Consider the following 17,485-nt stretch of genomic DNA (forward strand, 5'->3'; position numbering starts at 1 on the left):
ATGCAGTCCCCTTGATTGAGATTATAAACAAATAAATATTTTCCTGAAATCAATTTGACTTAATTTCAGTCTCCCAGATTATCTTTTAGCCCGCTAACACTCCGCAATGTGCCCAATGGATTTGATAATTTTCCCCCACAAAGTTACACATTAATAACACGGCCAAATTAACTCCCACGCCCTTCAAAAATACCCGATTGTTTAAATTTCACACGCGAAAATGTCAATGTGTCACTGGGTCAGCTCCAAAACGCCCGCTATGAAGAAACCCTTCGGCCGATACCGAAACACAAGAGGGCATTCATCTTATATTCTTCTTTTTTTATTATATTTCGGCTGCCCGACGTCGAGGTCGTCCCCGGACAAAGGCGTGGTCCACCCACATCGCGCGTAGACGTTGGCGATCATGACCGGCGAGACCACGTGGCCTAAGGGACTGGCTTAACCTCCAGGAGACCACCGTTAGCAACCATCGCTCGGCCGTATCCATTCGGCCTTGGCACACCTCTTTTACGCAAACATTTAATCCATCATCCTCGGGGATATACTCTTTGCGTCCAGACTAAGAGCAAAAAAAAAGACATTCGGCGGCCGTGTATCAAAGGGCGGTGCCCTTCCCATCATGCCATAACATCCAAGCATTGATTTGAGTTAGCAGTGGTTTCCTGCCAAATGATTTAATCGATATATGTGAAGGAGATCAAAATAAATAAAGCCAAGTAGCTTGAAGCAGTTTGATCCGCTTAACAATAGAGAGATAGAGGATATTCATAACAAAGCGAATTGATTTCACCCTATTCCGCCATTGAGGGGGCCAGAGCTCTGGAAATATTTTTATTTTGTAGCTGTAATTATCTTAAATATTCTGCATCTCATCGTCCTCCACCATCTTACACTCATCACGAGATCAGAATACCATAACACTCACAATCATTCTCTCTTAACTGCAAAACATTCGGCGAAAAATCCATCTCCCAGATTAAGATAAAAAATGTAATTCGATGCCTGCGTAGCGATTGATGCAATTAGATCAATCTCTACGAACAGAAGCATTGATCAAAGAAAACAGAACGAACTTAACGAATCATTTATCAAGAGATACGTAAAATAATAACCTACGCCATCGTCAAGTAGCTTGCAACAGTTGGATACAGTCAACATCCGGAGAACAAATAATGTACGAGTAATGCTAAACCCGAATTAAGTCTTCAATTACGCATGCCTTGGTGTCACAACCTTCATTCCTCATCACGCTTACAAAACATACCCTCACCTCACAAATCTATCCGCAGTTGCATGAGAATGTCTAATATTTGGTAATTTATCAATTCATGATTTATCCCACTCCTGCTTTTAAGAAATTATGAAGCTGAAAATAAGGCTAATTTTCAATAAAACAAGAGCGCTTAATTCAGCTGAGGAGGCATTTACCAAAAGTGGAGCTCTAAAATTTAACCCCACCCTTGATAGAATAATGGGAATTGGTAGAGTGTAGTACAGTTCACATGTATGCACACAGTTTTTCATTGATCCTGATACTTTTCCTTCGGCGCATTTAATGCAACGTAATTTAAAATTGCAATCAACATTACACAAAATTAAAAGAACCCTGTTGTCATAGCCAGTCAATGCGATCAATCAGACCCATCGCATGACCTCGGATTTCGACATTTTTTTGCGTACGTTGTAGGCGAAGATTCTCCATGTTGATATTTTATATTGAGGCCGATCTTCTTTTAGTATCCCACGTAAAAAAAACCCTACCCACCTCTAAGCTGCACCATGTGAATTCTAGGACCTGCCCTTGGCATACCTCACTACGTCTTTCAAGCACTTCTATATCGCCAGGGGAATTTATTGGGCCCAGACAGAGATTTTGGAAATTAAAATCGGCGCCTGGGTAACAGTGTGTGCCCTATGATCACACGTCACCTCCAAGCGATTGATCAAGATAAACAGTGGACTAACCGCATAATATGACCGGAATGGAATGGAAGATATTTTACTCCCGACTTAATGGGACGTGACAGCCTGAAGCGCAATGATCCGATCGCTATGCGGAGAATAAATATTGAATGTGGGCGTGCATACATTGTGATTGATAATGCGAACATCCTTAACCCTTATTCCCTTACGCCGACACCCACATTCGTTGACCTTTATGTTGAGGAAATATTGCTCACTCATTTATGCATTTTTTAACCTCCAAATTTTCAGCGTTTTACTTAAAATTTCCCATCCGTTATTCCAAGTTTGAGAATAGTTCTGTAGTGCCGATTGCTTCATCCCGTTCTTCGCTTCATGCTGTATGCTGATTTATTTGAAGTGTGATTTATAGCGCAGTGGAAGAATACTTGGCTGGTAGTGGCAGGAGCAGCGTTCAAATCCCTCCCATGCCCAAAATTTTGCCGGCCTCGGTGGCGGCGGGGTTATGTCCTCGCCTGCCAAACCGAAGGTCGCGGGTTCGAGTCCCATCTGGGTAGGTTGCCCCGACCCAGGGAATGGTTGTGTGTGATAATCGTCGTTATATGTAATTTTTCTCGCTGTAAAAAAATTTTGCTCGCCCTAAATTCTGGTAGTGGTATCCCGCCTTTAATTCTTAATTCTTTAAGGACATACAGTCGACATGACTTCCACTACCAAATGCCGAATTCGTTAAATACTTGGGGGTCACCATTACCCGGTATCTTTCGTGGGGTAAACGCATGCGTGAAGTATGCGGGAATGCTAACCGTAAACTGGGATTTGTAAAAAGAATTCTCGGTAAATGCCCAAAAAAGGTGAAAGAAATAAGCTACCTGACTCTAGTGAGGCCTCACTTGGAATATGCTGCTAGCGTGTGGGACCCTTTCGAAGTAGGACTAACAGCTGAAATCAATCGAGTACAGCGCAGGGCGGCCAGATTTGTGATGAGTTGTTACGACAAAAAGTGCAGCGTTTCCATAATGTTACACGAGTTAGGATGGGAATCTTTACAGGAGCGTAGATGGAAGTATAGGCTTAACTTATTTAGGAAATTCGAAGAAAATATTTTCCAAGACGACGTGAATCATATCCTTCGTTTAACATCGTACTATAGTAGACGCGATCATGAGAATAAAATAAAAGAAATAGACTGCAAAACAGAGAGATTTAAAATGTCATTCTTCCCTCGTACTATTAAGGATAGCAACGTTGTCTCAATTGATAGGATTAATGGCGTCGCTCGCTATGATCACTCATTGCATGTGTTTTCATAGTTCTAACCTTGCATATATTTGCTCTGGGAATTACTAACCTCTAGTAATTTTTTTATGAATAAGCATGTATATTTTGCTAATGTGCGTAATATTTCTATGACCGTGTGGTGTGCATTTGGCGGTCCTCTTGCATGCTGCATATTGGTGATTTTTCACCCCCTGCCAAACACTCTAGAGGTGGCTCGCAGGGTGTTTTGTAGATGTAGAAATGAGAATTAAAAGAACTAAAGCTGGAGTTAATAACAGCAATCTATACGAAGATAGAATTAAAATCGCAGCGATGAACTAAAATTTCGCTCGCGGGTGTCTCCTGCAACCAGTGTCCTGAAGGATAGAGCTGGAAATTTGAATGCGAGCGAGAGCGGCGCCTTACAAAGCACATTGAATCACAAACCCAATTTGAGCCGCACGACGACGGTGAGAGTCGGTATCGTGCGTCGATTGAATTTGCTCGTCGCACTCTTACTTCAAAATCACCAGACATAGCGTAAATAAAAGATGTTCAGTCATCGCTTAAAGTTCTTTCTTTCTTCCAATAAGCTAGGAAAGGATTGAAATATGTCATTGATCAATTATTTCAGAGAAATATGACACAATCACAATGTGGAGACTTTGAATAACTTGGCAAATACTGCTGTTGATTGATTACCCGTGTCATAGACAAACCAATCATTTTCATCCAGCTTCTATTCCTCATTCATTACAGGCAAGCATTCCTGATCAGTAGCTAGCCGCAGTGAATCAAGGAGGCTTGACGGAAATCGGAGGTACAATTATTTTCACGAAAGGAAGAAGACACATACCATGCTACATCTTCAGGATGCTGCATTTGAAAATGAAAATTATGCCCAGGTTATTCACGTCAATCATGAATTAAGTGCACGAAAATGCTAATTACTACTAGAGGTTTTGACTTTCTAGCTTGAATATAAGCACTTGGAAAATGGGAAAGACAGTAGGTAAGACATATATAGATGCAGACGAGATAGTGTCAGAGAATATGCCTTTTAACCTTGATCATTAAAACTAATGCATTGCTCAGAACATTGCAATGCAATGGGGACCTTGGATGGTCTTCCTTTTGGCTTTAAACTAAACCGTATTCAGTTTTGTTTACTACAATTCTCTTGCTTTGATCCGAATTATTTTTCATTGTTTATTTTAACCATTGAGAAGCTCACTATCCACTGATTTTTCTTGGGATCAATAGGCCAAAGTGAGTTGCAAGATAAATTACATTTTCTTAAAACGTAAAAAATGTCCTTGGCTCGCAACCTTAAAGTAATTTCTCAATCTACTCGATTGCACTTGCGTAACGCAAACCAGATATCAAGGATGTAAAACTAAACTATAAGCTGAGAAAAAATGAGAAAATATTCCTCCGATCGGCCTTGCAGTGGACTAGACTATGGAACTGGAAGAGATGAAGGGAGTGACGCATAAGATGAAAAAGCATACGGCCTATTATGATGGCATAGGGGGGGGGGTGAGATTAGTGGTGGGTGGTGGGCATTTGAAAAGATTTATAGAGAAGATAAAGGCTGCAGCGGGAGAGGCCAGGCGGTGAGAATGAACCCGCCCAGAAATTGCTGCTTTGATGGATATAATTCGGACGGCGTTAACTTCCCTCCAGTGACTGCCCGCTCGTTGTTTCCTTTGGATGCGTTGTCTTTGCCATGACATTTTCTCCATCGTAGCCACTTAGCCTCTTCCTCAAATATGGACGAGATATTCCACTGCCGCGAGAATAATTAGCAACTTTAAGCTGCGCCGTTGCTCAAGAAAAGAAGCAAAGGATCGGTCCTTAGAGCAGGGCAACAACAACGCATGAATACTTCGACACAGGGGTCTCCAATTTACTAGGCCACGAGGGCCAAATTCCAAGTTCCGAATCGCCCCGCGGGCCGGATAGCAAATTTTCCGATGACTGAAGTATTCGATACCAACGTCTACTGAAGTATCCGGTGGCGTATTTCTTATTTACGAACAGTTGAAGGCGGCTTTGACATGCAGTACAGCGCTGCATTGCTCCTAGTGGCGTCTCACAGAGTTAAACGAGCGAGAATCGCGCGCTACTTGAAACGAGTGCGCGGGCCGGATGAAAGCTCTCCGGGGGCCGTATTTTGGAGACCCCTGCTTCAACAAATAATACTACCTATTTGTATTGACGACAAAAATAAACTACGTAACACGGAAAAGAATTAAGAAAATGTAGAGGCGCAGGAGAGGGAAAGATTGAGTCGATGAAAGTTGTTAAAAATGTTCACTGGCAGTTTGTCAACCATTCGCAACTGCCGATTCTGACTGAAGTCATGTTCTCTGCGCACTCCGATCTTTCAGTCGTTTGATTGCGTAGCTAACTTCTTCAGGAAGTCGGTGGTGAAATATTGAAGGAAAATGCAACTCTTTTTAAATTAAAACTTAGAATTGCGGTGAAGTGATATGGATGCTGCCTGCCGTGAAAAAGATTCGAAACTTCATTCTATCGTTTTCGCATTTTCTAAGAATTTAATAAGCCTAGAGCAAAGTAAAATCAACGGTCCTTTTTTCGATTTCTCACGATGTAATGGCGAAAGCGCGTTTACGAACGCCGCAGCGTTGAGGTACATTAATTCAACCCAACCAGCAAGTTCCCAAATATCTTCAACTTATTAAGCGCATATGTTTGCGTTGTCAGAGTAAAATGTTATTTGTATGAAGAGAAAATTGAAAAATAATAACATGACATAAAAATGAACTAATTGAATACAGTGTAAAGAATGCAAATTGATGCAATGACTATGTGTTAATTCGCTTTGATTTTTAATATTTTTTGTACCAAAGTGGTATTTTCACATGGATTTCATTTAATCTCTTAAACTCTTGTTTTTAATATGAATTTGCTACTGCGACCTTCATATGACTTTTTTCATTATTTTCATATTTTTTTGATTGTAGCAATGAAACATGAAAATTTCTAACTACTAACCTATGATTAGAATGAGCTTAAGACATACGAAAGGCCCGTGAGTGAGTTGTTGATTCTGATTTGACGGATTCTGATTTGATAAATCTGATTTGATCTGACAGATTTCGTCAGATTAATCAAATCTGACGGAAAAAATCAAAGTTATTTTCAGAATCAGCCCTGACTATCAATGGAAAATTATAATTAAAAATTAAATAACAGTATCATCATATCCTGGTTAAATGAATAACGATATTAATGGGTATGTTTGCTGTGACGGACGAGAAACGCCAACTTATAAATGACCCCAGCCTGAGCCCACACGTGTTGTGCCTAACCGGAAAAAACCTAAAAAATGAAAAATGAAGAAAATTTTTTTCATTCACTGTTAACAAAAAATGTCCATGTGAAAAGTTGACACCAAGGTAAACAATTGAATGAAAAATAAATTTTTCAAGCCATTTGTGCTATACTGTGGCTAAAAATTGTTGGATAATCTTAGATTGGGACTCCGCCCCCAACCAAAAAGCCATTGACGAGTGAGAAACAAGCACCTCAAAAGACTCTTCCAGGCAGACGTTTTGACTTGAATGCTCGTAAGCCGTAACGCGATGCAAATAAAAAACAACCCTCTCCGATTGAAGAGGGTGTGGAGGGAGGTGCAAGGGATGCGTTCGCAATGCGAGGGGGTTGGGGGGGAGAGAGAGAAAGAGAGAGGCGTTGCCAAGAAAGCCAAGCCAACGGGAAAAGAAGCATCAACAGCTTGAAATCGACGAAAACCATACTCCGGAGCACAGTGGTCCGACATCGGAAATTCCCAGACAAAAGCCAAAAATGACTAATTTTTGAGATAGAGACTAAAACTTAGTGAAAATACTAATATACGATTACCAACTATGGATTTAAATGCTGTATACCATTACGTAATCTACCAAGTCTTTCGTCCTTTTGAGTTTCTTCTTTGTTTCAGTGATGACCGCCATATTTACTTTGTATCTTTTAAGGGTGTTATTAAGTTCTAACTCGTGATTGCCTAAGCCTTGTACATTCCATGGCTATGTTTAATACATCCATTATACCAGTAAGAGTATAGAAGGAAGATAGAATCATCGGAAATGAAATTTTGAAGGTCAGTAAAAAGCTGCACAAGATTGGATAAAATAAGAAACACTCAAATAAGAGATCAACTGGGTGTCCAGGCAGTCACTGACAAATATAGAAGACTACAAACATAGAGGAAAGGAACATTTACTTCGAATGACAAATGAAACAATTCCAAAACAATCAATATATCAACCATTTGGCAAGAGAAGTATAGGAAGACCAAGGAAAAGATGGTAATGTGGAGCCGGAACAGGCTTAGTAGCCTAATCCTGGAAGGAAGAAGAAGAAGGATTTAAATGCCGTTTTACATAAATTTGATCCGTTGCTGAGATAGCTATCTCATGAGCTACGCGAAGTGGGAACCTGAGGAAATGGTAACCGCGGGCGATTCTTCAAGTTTATTTTTTTGAAAATAAATGCTCGATAATCGTCGTTTGAATGACGCGCGCGATCGAAAAATCGCACTTCTCTCCTTGGTCGCATACTTTTTTCCAAATTTTCTTCGTGGTATTCTCAATAAAGCTCTACTTCACATCGTGATGTAAAATTCCTGAAGTTACACATTTCCTACACGAAAGATAATGAACACTTTATGTCAAAATTCACGTGAAAAACGGGTACGTCATTTTCATTGTAAAACCAAGGAGATATGAACCAAAATCTTAAAAAAATCGTGGATAATGCAGCCAAAGCACCTGGAGTATTGTGTTTTTCATTCCATAAAAATCATACCACCGCAACACCATCTGCTTACAATTAAATAATTTCGGATAAAAACGAGGTAGCGCATATTTTGAAAAATTTATCATACTCGGGCTGCTTTATCTCTGCATTGGATGAAATTCATGTAACACGGTACATAAACCAATAGCTGGTAATCATTTATGAGTATTTACACTAAGTTTTAAGCCTCTACCTGAAAAAAACCATTTCGGACTTTAGTCTGATTTCGGACCACTGTACTCCGGACCGTAGGCCCGGCCGAGGGCCTTATTATCCCACCGACGACTTCGAGGTTTGTTTTATTGTCGAGAAGAAATATGCGAACTTTTCTTTTAGGTTCTCGGGTTACTGCAAACAATTCTTAAGCGTTTGTTTTCTACGTCGCAGGAATAGGAGGAAGAAATCAGATTCTTTTCTGTCTACTTAGAGCTGATTACTATTAATATTACCAATTAAACAAGATTCAAACGAGAGAATTATTCGAGTCAACTCCTTGATGGTATATCCACAATTAGGTTCGTCATCATTGTTCGCAAAAGCAGCTTTTTAAGGGTGTATACAACAGCCTTAGAGTAACAGTGCTTTCAGTACTTCAATTGCCTGAGTAAACACGCCTACTAATCGCGTCTACTTTAAAAGGTATTAGTCAACCAACACGTACAAAAATTCTCGAAAGATTCTTCTCTCAAAAGAGCTTCGCGAATCGGAAGCTACTACCTATTCTGAATTAGAACATCCGCTCTCAAGGTATTAACTTGAATACTGGGGAGTAGGAAACGGCTATCACAAAACCAGGCGCAGGCCCTGGGACCTGACAGGTACTCCCACCCCTGACTGATACACCCGCTTGCTTGCAATGCCAATCCCCCGCCCCTCAGCAATATTAGTTAACCTAAGTACAGTCCGAAGTTTTCTGAAGTCACCCCAGAAACTCTAAGGGTCATACGAAATAACTCAAGAAAACTAAAAAAAAGTCAATATGAGGTATTTCTGAGGCCTGAGGTGACTTTGATGCGAGGTTTTCCTGGACTTACCTAAGATATAGAGGATTTTTTTCTTCCTGAAGCTATTCCCATGGGAGTTTTACTTGAGATTACCTTCAGAATCGGCAATTTTTTGTTATCCTGAGGTAATTCTGTCTGATGCTCGCTTCAGGTTAGCTCTAAATTCTGGTTAGGTTATTTTATACTCCTGGAGAAATTATAAGGTCTGACATACATACCTACGGAAAGTAACTTTAAAAAGAATTTGTTTTTCGAAAATGCTTTAGTCGGTGAAGTTTGCGTGAGATAACATTAGGCCTATAGAAACTTAAGGGAAACCTCACAGATACCGAGGTTATTTCATTTGTTTAACCTCAAAATTAGATCAAAAATAACTTTTGTTGGCTTCATAAATACCTCTGTTTTACCCCAGAAAAACTCCAGACTAGTTCGATTTTACCTCATGATGGCCCTAAGCTTTAGTCACGAGTTTCTTTCAACCCTTAAACGGTGACGTGTGGTCTGAGAGACCGCTGCGTTTCTAAAATTACGAATATTTCTCAAATTTGTGTTCGCCATAATTTTGTATAATAAGGCATAGCACTCTTAAAATTTAACGTTCCTATTATTTATTTCTGAAAAATTTGCAACTGAATTTGAGTGGCGGCCTGTGAGACCTCACGTCACTAAATTGGAAAAACCAACAAACGTAATGCTGGTGGAAATAATTCAAAAAGTTATTGAAAACAATTGCTGGTGATTTTTCAAGAATACCAATAATTAATAATTTTTTAAGGAAGTATTTTTAGTAACATAACGTGGATAATTTAGTGCTTAATAAAAAAGTACGATAATAATAATAACTCAAGTGTTTTATATATCAGTTTTTTGGTTCTGTTTCAAATAACAATTTCTACTGAAAAAGTTGGTTCGTATTGGGAATGCATAATATTAAATATAAGTTTTAGAATAGTTAAGCAGTCAAAGAAACATTAAACTAAGCAATAAAAATGAATTTGCAACGTTTTATGAATTTTTGTTTTGTTGCGGTCTCCCAGACCGCACGTCACTGGTAGTGTAACAAGAATCGCGCGTCACTGGTTTAGGGTTAAGTACTTTTTTCCTAAATGAATGTTTTTTAAGGGGCCGTTGAATGTTTTACAGGTCAGAGTTGTGGTAATGGTAATGCGGAAATATAAGGGAGATGAGATGATGGCCGCATGCAGATGATCCCGCGTCCTCGTCAGCCTGCGCAGCGGACTCCGATATCGGATATCCACCCGCGTGGCGAGAGGACAGAGCGGGATGGGTTGTAAGGGGGTGACGGATGGCTTTCACATAACGGTTCCCGCGTGTGGGAATGGGCGACTGTGCGGAAGAAGAAGCCGAACGCGACAAATGCCGCCATTAACTGGGCGCGCAATGCAGCTATACACACAGGGTGATTCAGCGATGAGGAATCTGAAATACTGCAGGACGTGCTATGGGAGATAATTTTAAGCATTTTTTGTCAATAAACATGGGATTGCAACTCCTTAGTCGCTGACCTACGACAACGCAAACAATATGTTGAAAGCTCTTAGCAGTTATTTAGTAAACGGTTTCTTTTTGGACATCTATATTTTTCGACAATTTATTTTATACTCTGGAAAACTGAGGAAATAAATTATAACTAAAGCTGGATGAAGATGTGCGACTGTAATTGTCTGAAACAATTAACCTCAAAAAGGTTGAGATTGCACAATACCATGGCTGATACTAACTCATTAATTTTTTATTTTTTTAACTAGGCTCAAAGATTCAGGCAATCATAATTGCAATTTTTCGCCCAATCTTAAATATTTCTTTCCTTCAAAAACCAGATAATTACATTGTGTGTCGAAAACGCTGGATAGCCTTTCTGAAGGCAAAAAAAAAATTTCTACCTCATTTGCAATACCCTTTTGCTGCAAAAAATTAACTCTATCTTTGAGATCTTTAATGATTTTATTATTTTCTACATGTTGTGCTTTTAAAGAATGAGGAATACAGCCTTCGAGTTCTTTTATACTTTCACTTATAGCAACTTCTACTGTTTCTTTTAAATCATCATTTGAATCACTTATAAATGTCAACGAATTCTTCACTTTCTTAATATCCCTAACTTAGGATGAAAGAATGACTTTTACTTGACCTTGGGGTATACTTTTGCAGTCCAAATCATCACCTGATGCTCGAGATGCCTCTTTGTTTCAGCAACTAATTCAACGACAAAAATTCTTCATTGCTCTTGTCCTTCCACGTTTATCCAGGTATTCCAGCACATTCAGAGTGAGGTTTGTTGCAGCAACTCATGCATAAAATGCAAGCACAACCTAGTAACTACGTAACTAAGACATTTATCCATAAGCGGACGAATTTGCTTATTCTATCATTCGATTTTTATCTAGGGCAATTTACAAGGAGGACGACCAAATTTCTCATTTTTTTCAAATCTAGTTATAATAATCTCTTGGCTGAGCTTTAAGCCACCGAGTGCGTCCACCGGGTTGTGGATGGTGGGTCAACCTCTAGATATAAAGGTTGGTTGCGATATAAGCGAGTTTACTTGTCGAATAAGCAGTCGTTGACAAAAAGCGACGGCATTCCGAGGTGGTTGGGTCTATATCCCTGGTAAGATATGCCATCTAAATGATAAATTAAACCTTTGAAGATTCCGTGACTTGGCGATGGGAGGCCGCCGACAATTATGCCTCACATCACTCGGGGGAGAGGGCAGCAGGTCTCCTTCATTTGAGTGAAGGTGGAGACCATGGACCGCTAGAAAACCTTTAAGTGGAAATGCAAAGATTGAATATCGACGTGCTATCAGCGAAATGAAGTGGCCTGAGGAAGGAGACTTTGAGAGTGGAAGCGATAGGAACAGCTACACACACAGGATCTCTAAACGGTAATGCTGGGGTTGGGACTATGATCAGGAAGAGCGCCGGAATGCGTGTGAAAACCTTCCCACAGTACATTGAAATGATAGTTATGGTAAAGAAAGAGACTGAGCCAGTAGATACCGTAGTGAGACAGGTTTATATGCCTGCGACAGACTTCGAGGATGAAGAAGTAGAAGGCGTCCACGATTATATCACAGAAGTAATGAAACAGGAGAATAAAACTTTGTTGCTATGATCACTTGTTATAGAAAGTTTTTGTTTGCCAGCACAGTGTTTAAGCATCACTTGCGAAGAAGATATGCATGGAAAACTCCAGGAGACAAAATAAGATTTCAAGTACACAATAATTTTTGAAGCAGAATTTTAGGAATTTGAAAAAGGACTGTAAAAGCTACACAGGGGCAGATATCGACAGTGATATCAATCTGGCGATGATGAAATGCAATCTGTAATTCAAGAAATAAAAGAAATCAGTGAGGAACCCTTATCAATTACAGACAATAAAGGAGCTAAAAATCAACAGGTCTTTAAAGAAGTAGTGGAGAGAAAGAACGGATTGGATCATAATGAGAAATCAGTGGAGAATAGCTGGAGGAATATCAAAAGAGCGCTTCAAGAGAACGCTGTAGAAGTTCAAGGGAGGAGAATATTTTTCAAGAAAATCGCGGATGATACTTTAGACCTTGAAGAACGGAGGAGGTGTAATAAAATGAATTCTGAGGAAGGACAGGCTTGCTACCAGAGAATAAGGAACGGGATTGGCCGCATAGCGAGGAAAGCTAGAGAAGGGTGGATGAGGAACATATTTGAGAACGTGCAAAATAACCTCGTATAAAGGAAAGTGGAATCGGCGTAGAGAATAGGGTAGTTTCCTTCATCATAGAAAACAAAATGCATTGATTGCGATTCCTTACCCACCATTAATGCATTTATAATATACAAATTATTTGGTTTAAAAATCCCAGTTTTGACAAATGGCATGGTCAATTTTAACCGCATTTGATAAAGGCCACATTGGCGCCCATGCGATTCCACTCCACGTGACGTCACAGGGACCTAGTTTCTATACGAGAAGATAGGAGTTTTACATCGTCTGAGATTACCAATGCATGCATGAGGCACAGAGCTCAGGGAAACATCTCTTAATAATCACCTATCAACACTGCCTATGGTCGGAAAGTGTCCTTCGTTTGATTAGGTATTAATAATCCTTATTCATGCCAAGCGCTACAATCTAGCAGGGTACTCTGCTACTTGCTAGCATCCTGCGTTGTATCAGCGCTCAAAGCCTGGCCCCAAGGTCACCTCACACGGCGACAGCGGGAACCAGAATGACGTCACACGGAGTTTTCCCATCATTCCTACTTAGCCGTCACATTTTCACACACTTGAAATTTTTCACTTTTCGTTTAATCGCGAAAAATAGATATCGCCATTCAAAAATCTAAGAGCGTGAAATGCGCACTCCAGGAGTAATAATCTTTTGATCTAGGCAATAAAAAAAGAATAGGAAACCACCCTATAGTGAGGAGTCATTTCAAGGAACGGAGCACAAGATGTAATGTCATAAGGGACAATTATGGAAATATTTTAGTTGAAAAGGAAGGCAAAGTAGATAAAATACCTGGAGGAGTTTTACAACGGTAGCAAACTCAGCCCAAATGTTACCGAAGAGGAAAGTGCTGCAGAAAAGGATGACATGGGAGCCAGCATCTTAAGATCGGAATTTGACGCTGAAATAAAAGATCTGTGAAAGAATAAGGCCCCGGGATTAGATGATATTCAAGCAGACCTTATCGTAAATGCGGGCGTGAAGGCTTTAGTTCTACTGTACAGAACCATCTGCGATATTTAATCAACAGGAGATATACTTATTGACTTCGACAAGAGCATCAATATTCCTATTCCCAAAAGAAAAGAGTGGAGAAGTGTAAAGATTTTCGGACCATAAGCTTGACGACACATTCGCCGAAGATACGATCGTGAATCATTTACAACAGAATAGAACAGAGAACAGAAGAATTCCTGGATAAGGACCAATGCGGATTTAGGAAAAGCAAGGGAAAAAGTGACGTAATTTTTGCTATTAGGCTGATCAAAGGAAAGAGAATGGAGAAGAACAAACAAGCCGACTTTGATGACATTTGTCGACATGTAGTAGGCCTAAAGTACTTTGATAACGTGGAATGGAATTCAATGTTTAAAATTCTGAAAGTAAAAGGAGCACTCCATAATGATCGTAGAAACCAAAGAGCAGTGATAAAATGTGGACCCAACTGTGCAAGAAGCAAGAATAGGAAAAGGCGGGAGACGACGGTGTGCACTGCCTCACGTAATTTTTAATATTTATATCGAGAAAGCCATTAATGAAATCAAGGAGAAGGCTTTTGACTGCCAATATCCACGGAACATGAATAATTTTGGTGCGATTTGCTGACGACATAGCAGTCGTAGTCGAGACAGAGAATGGTTTGAAGAAGACTTTGACAAATATGGAAAGAACAATGCGCAGATATCAGCTGGAAATCAACAGAAAGAATACAAATATATTTGTGTGCTTCAAAAGAGAGGAAAAACATTAAACTAGGAAGACAAAACCTTGAAGGAGTGAGGAATGAGAAAACGGAACAACTTAGCCCGTCCTTGTCCTCTCATTCCTCGGTAACAACATGGATGAATATGTTGGCATTATGAATTCTAGTAGGATTGAAGACCAATTTCTGAAGATGAAGCTGTAATAGTTCCTTTCTTAGTCCGTGGATAAATAACATAACCACATTTTCAATCAAGGGAGAGCACCAAACATTTGAAAACGTAATAGCATTAAAGGAGTATTAATCTCACTTGCGAGGCTATTAAAAGCTTAAAATATTAAGGGTAATCGGGGGGAAGCCAATATATCTGCACTTTACGAGTGAGGATCCTGATTGCAAAATATATGCTGCTGGTATATTCCACGAAGCCAGCAGTTTCTCAGGAAGGTGTTGTCCCTGTATTGAGTCTCGTCGGTGGATGTCAGGGACTTTGTGGCATCGCGATCGGAAAAACTGGTTTGCCCCATAAAAAAAAGGCTGCTGCTGCTGCTGAAAAAGATGTGTGGCCTTGCCTCCCTTTTCCGAGGCGAAAAAAATTCTCATTGAGGGAGTGTTTACATTTTTAAAGTTCACCGTGAGGAAGGGGGGCGAATGACCCACATTGATTGCGAAGTAATGGCGTTTGGTTTATGTCACGTCTCGATGCAAAACCTTCCTCAAACCACGAATCCATCATTGGCTGTTATCGGAGAGTAGTTTTCAAACTCTTTAATATTGCCTCAATTTCAAGGACTAATGAAGTCACGACTCAACGTAATGCCTCTAAATTGATCTTGAGAGACTAAATTTGCTCATGCTGTTCATTCCAAGTTTAGGCTAAAAGCAGACTTGAACTTTAGTTATTCTCCAGTTTAGGTATCATTTTGCTGTTGGCTCTGAGAAATTCCACGCTTGAGAAGCGCTAGTAAATAATGGTCCTGTAATTCTCTGGACACAATTCTGCTCCTTTACTTTCTTGACTTTCCTGACATTAGTGCTGGAGGAGGAACTGGTCATTGGGATCTCAAAATATCTAGCGTAAATCTGACTCATTAAGTGTTTCAACTTTTAGGTTCACTTCAATAAGTTAGGGTAGAGTTCTCCCAAGATTAAGCCCCGGGTGTGTGAATACCAAACATTCAGGTTAGAAGAGACCACTTCCTTTCCCTCGGCCACCTCGGTCGGCGAATATTTTTTTTAAAGGATTCCAAAGGGTTCACATAGGATTTGAACTCAGGACCATTCCGTTGATAGCTTAATAGGCTACTGCGCTCAAAAATTAAGAAACATGCAGCAGTATTTTTTTAAACATTAAAAAATTTATTTAATCTGAAAATACAAAATTGTGAATCGCTTGGCGATCCGCGCCTTCAGTAATTACGGGCGGCATAAAAATCGGCCCTGATACTATTCCTTATTGGAATTATAATCAGTTGAACTATCTGCTACGAAATAATTCAAGGTCCAAAGCGCAGGAACACAAAGGAAAGAGAGGTAATTTCAAGAAAATAATAAAGAAATATCCCTAAAATTGTGCGCGAAGATTCTATGAAGAACAGTGGCAATGGAATTGCTTTGTGTCTCACAATCAGAAGCAATTGTAAATTTTTCATGACCATAGAATCGCTTTCATGTCTGAATTTTCATTGGATGAGATGGAGCCACTGAAACGGACTCCGGTCACAATAAAAACTCTATCTCGTCTGTTAAAATTATACCGAAGTATAATTTTACATGCAACCTGCCTATTTCAGATAGGGAAAAATAGTTACATAGGTCTATTCTAACGATCCCCAATAATTTTTATGGTAGTTTAAGAAAGGAACCTCGAAGTAAGAATAAATTCGGCGTGATGAGAGTGACTGAAGGTGTTCACTTTCTTCCAGCTGACAATGAGTACGGAATTATTACTCCGCGTTGTTCAGGCAGGTAGCCGAGATGGTTGGGGACACCGCGTCCCCGAAAGTTTTCCTTGCAGTGACTACTGCACGCCTTACATCCTGTAAGGACATGAGCTAGTCCAGGGGAAAGACTTATCGTCTGCTTTTTCTTCACTGACAAAAGTTGCGGACTGAGATCAGGGTCTCAGATCCAAAATGTTCTCAATATCGGATCTGCCGCCTACCACCAATGCTGTAAGGTATAATTTTTTTCAAAATATCAGGCGTATTTCGGAAGCTAACGCCTATGGTGTAAGCCAACGGTCATTAAGGTAAAAAACAACGATGACAATAAATTTGAGCGTCATTTGAACCACATACAGAGCTAATTACGATTATCCGACGCGTGAAAATGGACGAAAACATTATCAGCATAATAAACCCGCACATCACCCAAACATCTCCGAAGACAATTTCTGGCTGCGCGCCTCGTCCTCATGAAGTTTCCGTGAACTGGCCCCCGCTCAAGGTGATGCAAATAGTTATACCCCTCGCATATCCAAACGAAAACCCCTACAATCCTCTCGCAACGCAATGCAATGCTCACTTGCTTCTTCCCTTCCGTCTGGCTCCACTTCAACTGCATTTAATGTCGCAATTGATCGAATACATTGCATTGCATTGGCAGCGCACTTGCAGCGACATCACGCTCGTGTCCCTCTCCCCTCCCAGATCGTCGTGATCGTGCGAGACACGCGCTCTCTCTCTCCCCTTCGGCCATTTGTCCTGCCTCTTCTTTCACCCCTCCCTCCCTCGTGTCCAGCGCCAGAAACGCAAACAAACGCCCCCCTTGGTGCTCACAGAAGTACTCAAATGAAGTTGTCCGTCATTAGCTGCAGTTTTTTTCGGGAGTTGTCACGTGTTGTCCACCCACAAGCTGGAGGATCAGTTAACATTTGCTTCAGTATTATTGCTGCTAATGGAAAAAAGATTGTCCATTTAACGGTCATCTTAACAGATTCACTTAATGCGCTAATTCTGCCTCGCTTTCTTGGGTCTTGCACAAAACTCCAAATTCTGAGTAAAACCCGGGAAATATATATATAGAGAGA

The sequence above is a fragment of the Ischnura elegans genome, chromosome 9 (genome assembly GCF_921293095.1).
Source record: "Ischnura elegans chromosome 9, ioIscEleg1.1, whole genome shotgun sequence".
Taxonomy (NCBI): Eukaryota; Metazoa; Arthropoda; class Insecta; order Odonata; family Coenagrionidae; genus Ischnura; species Ischnura elegans.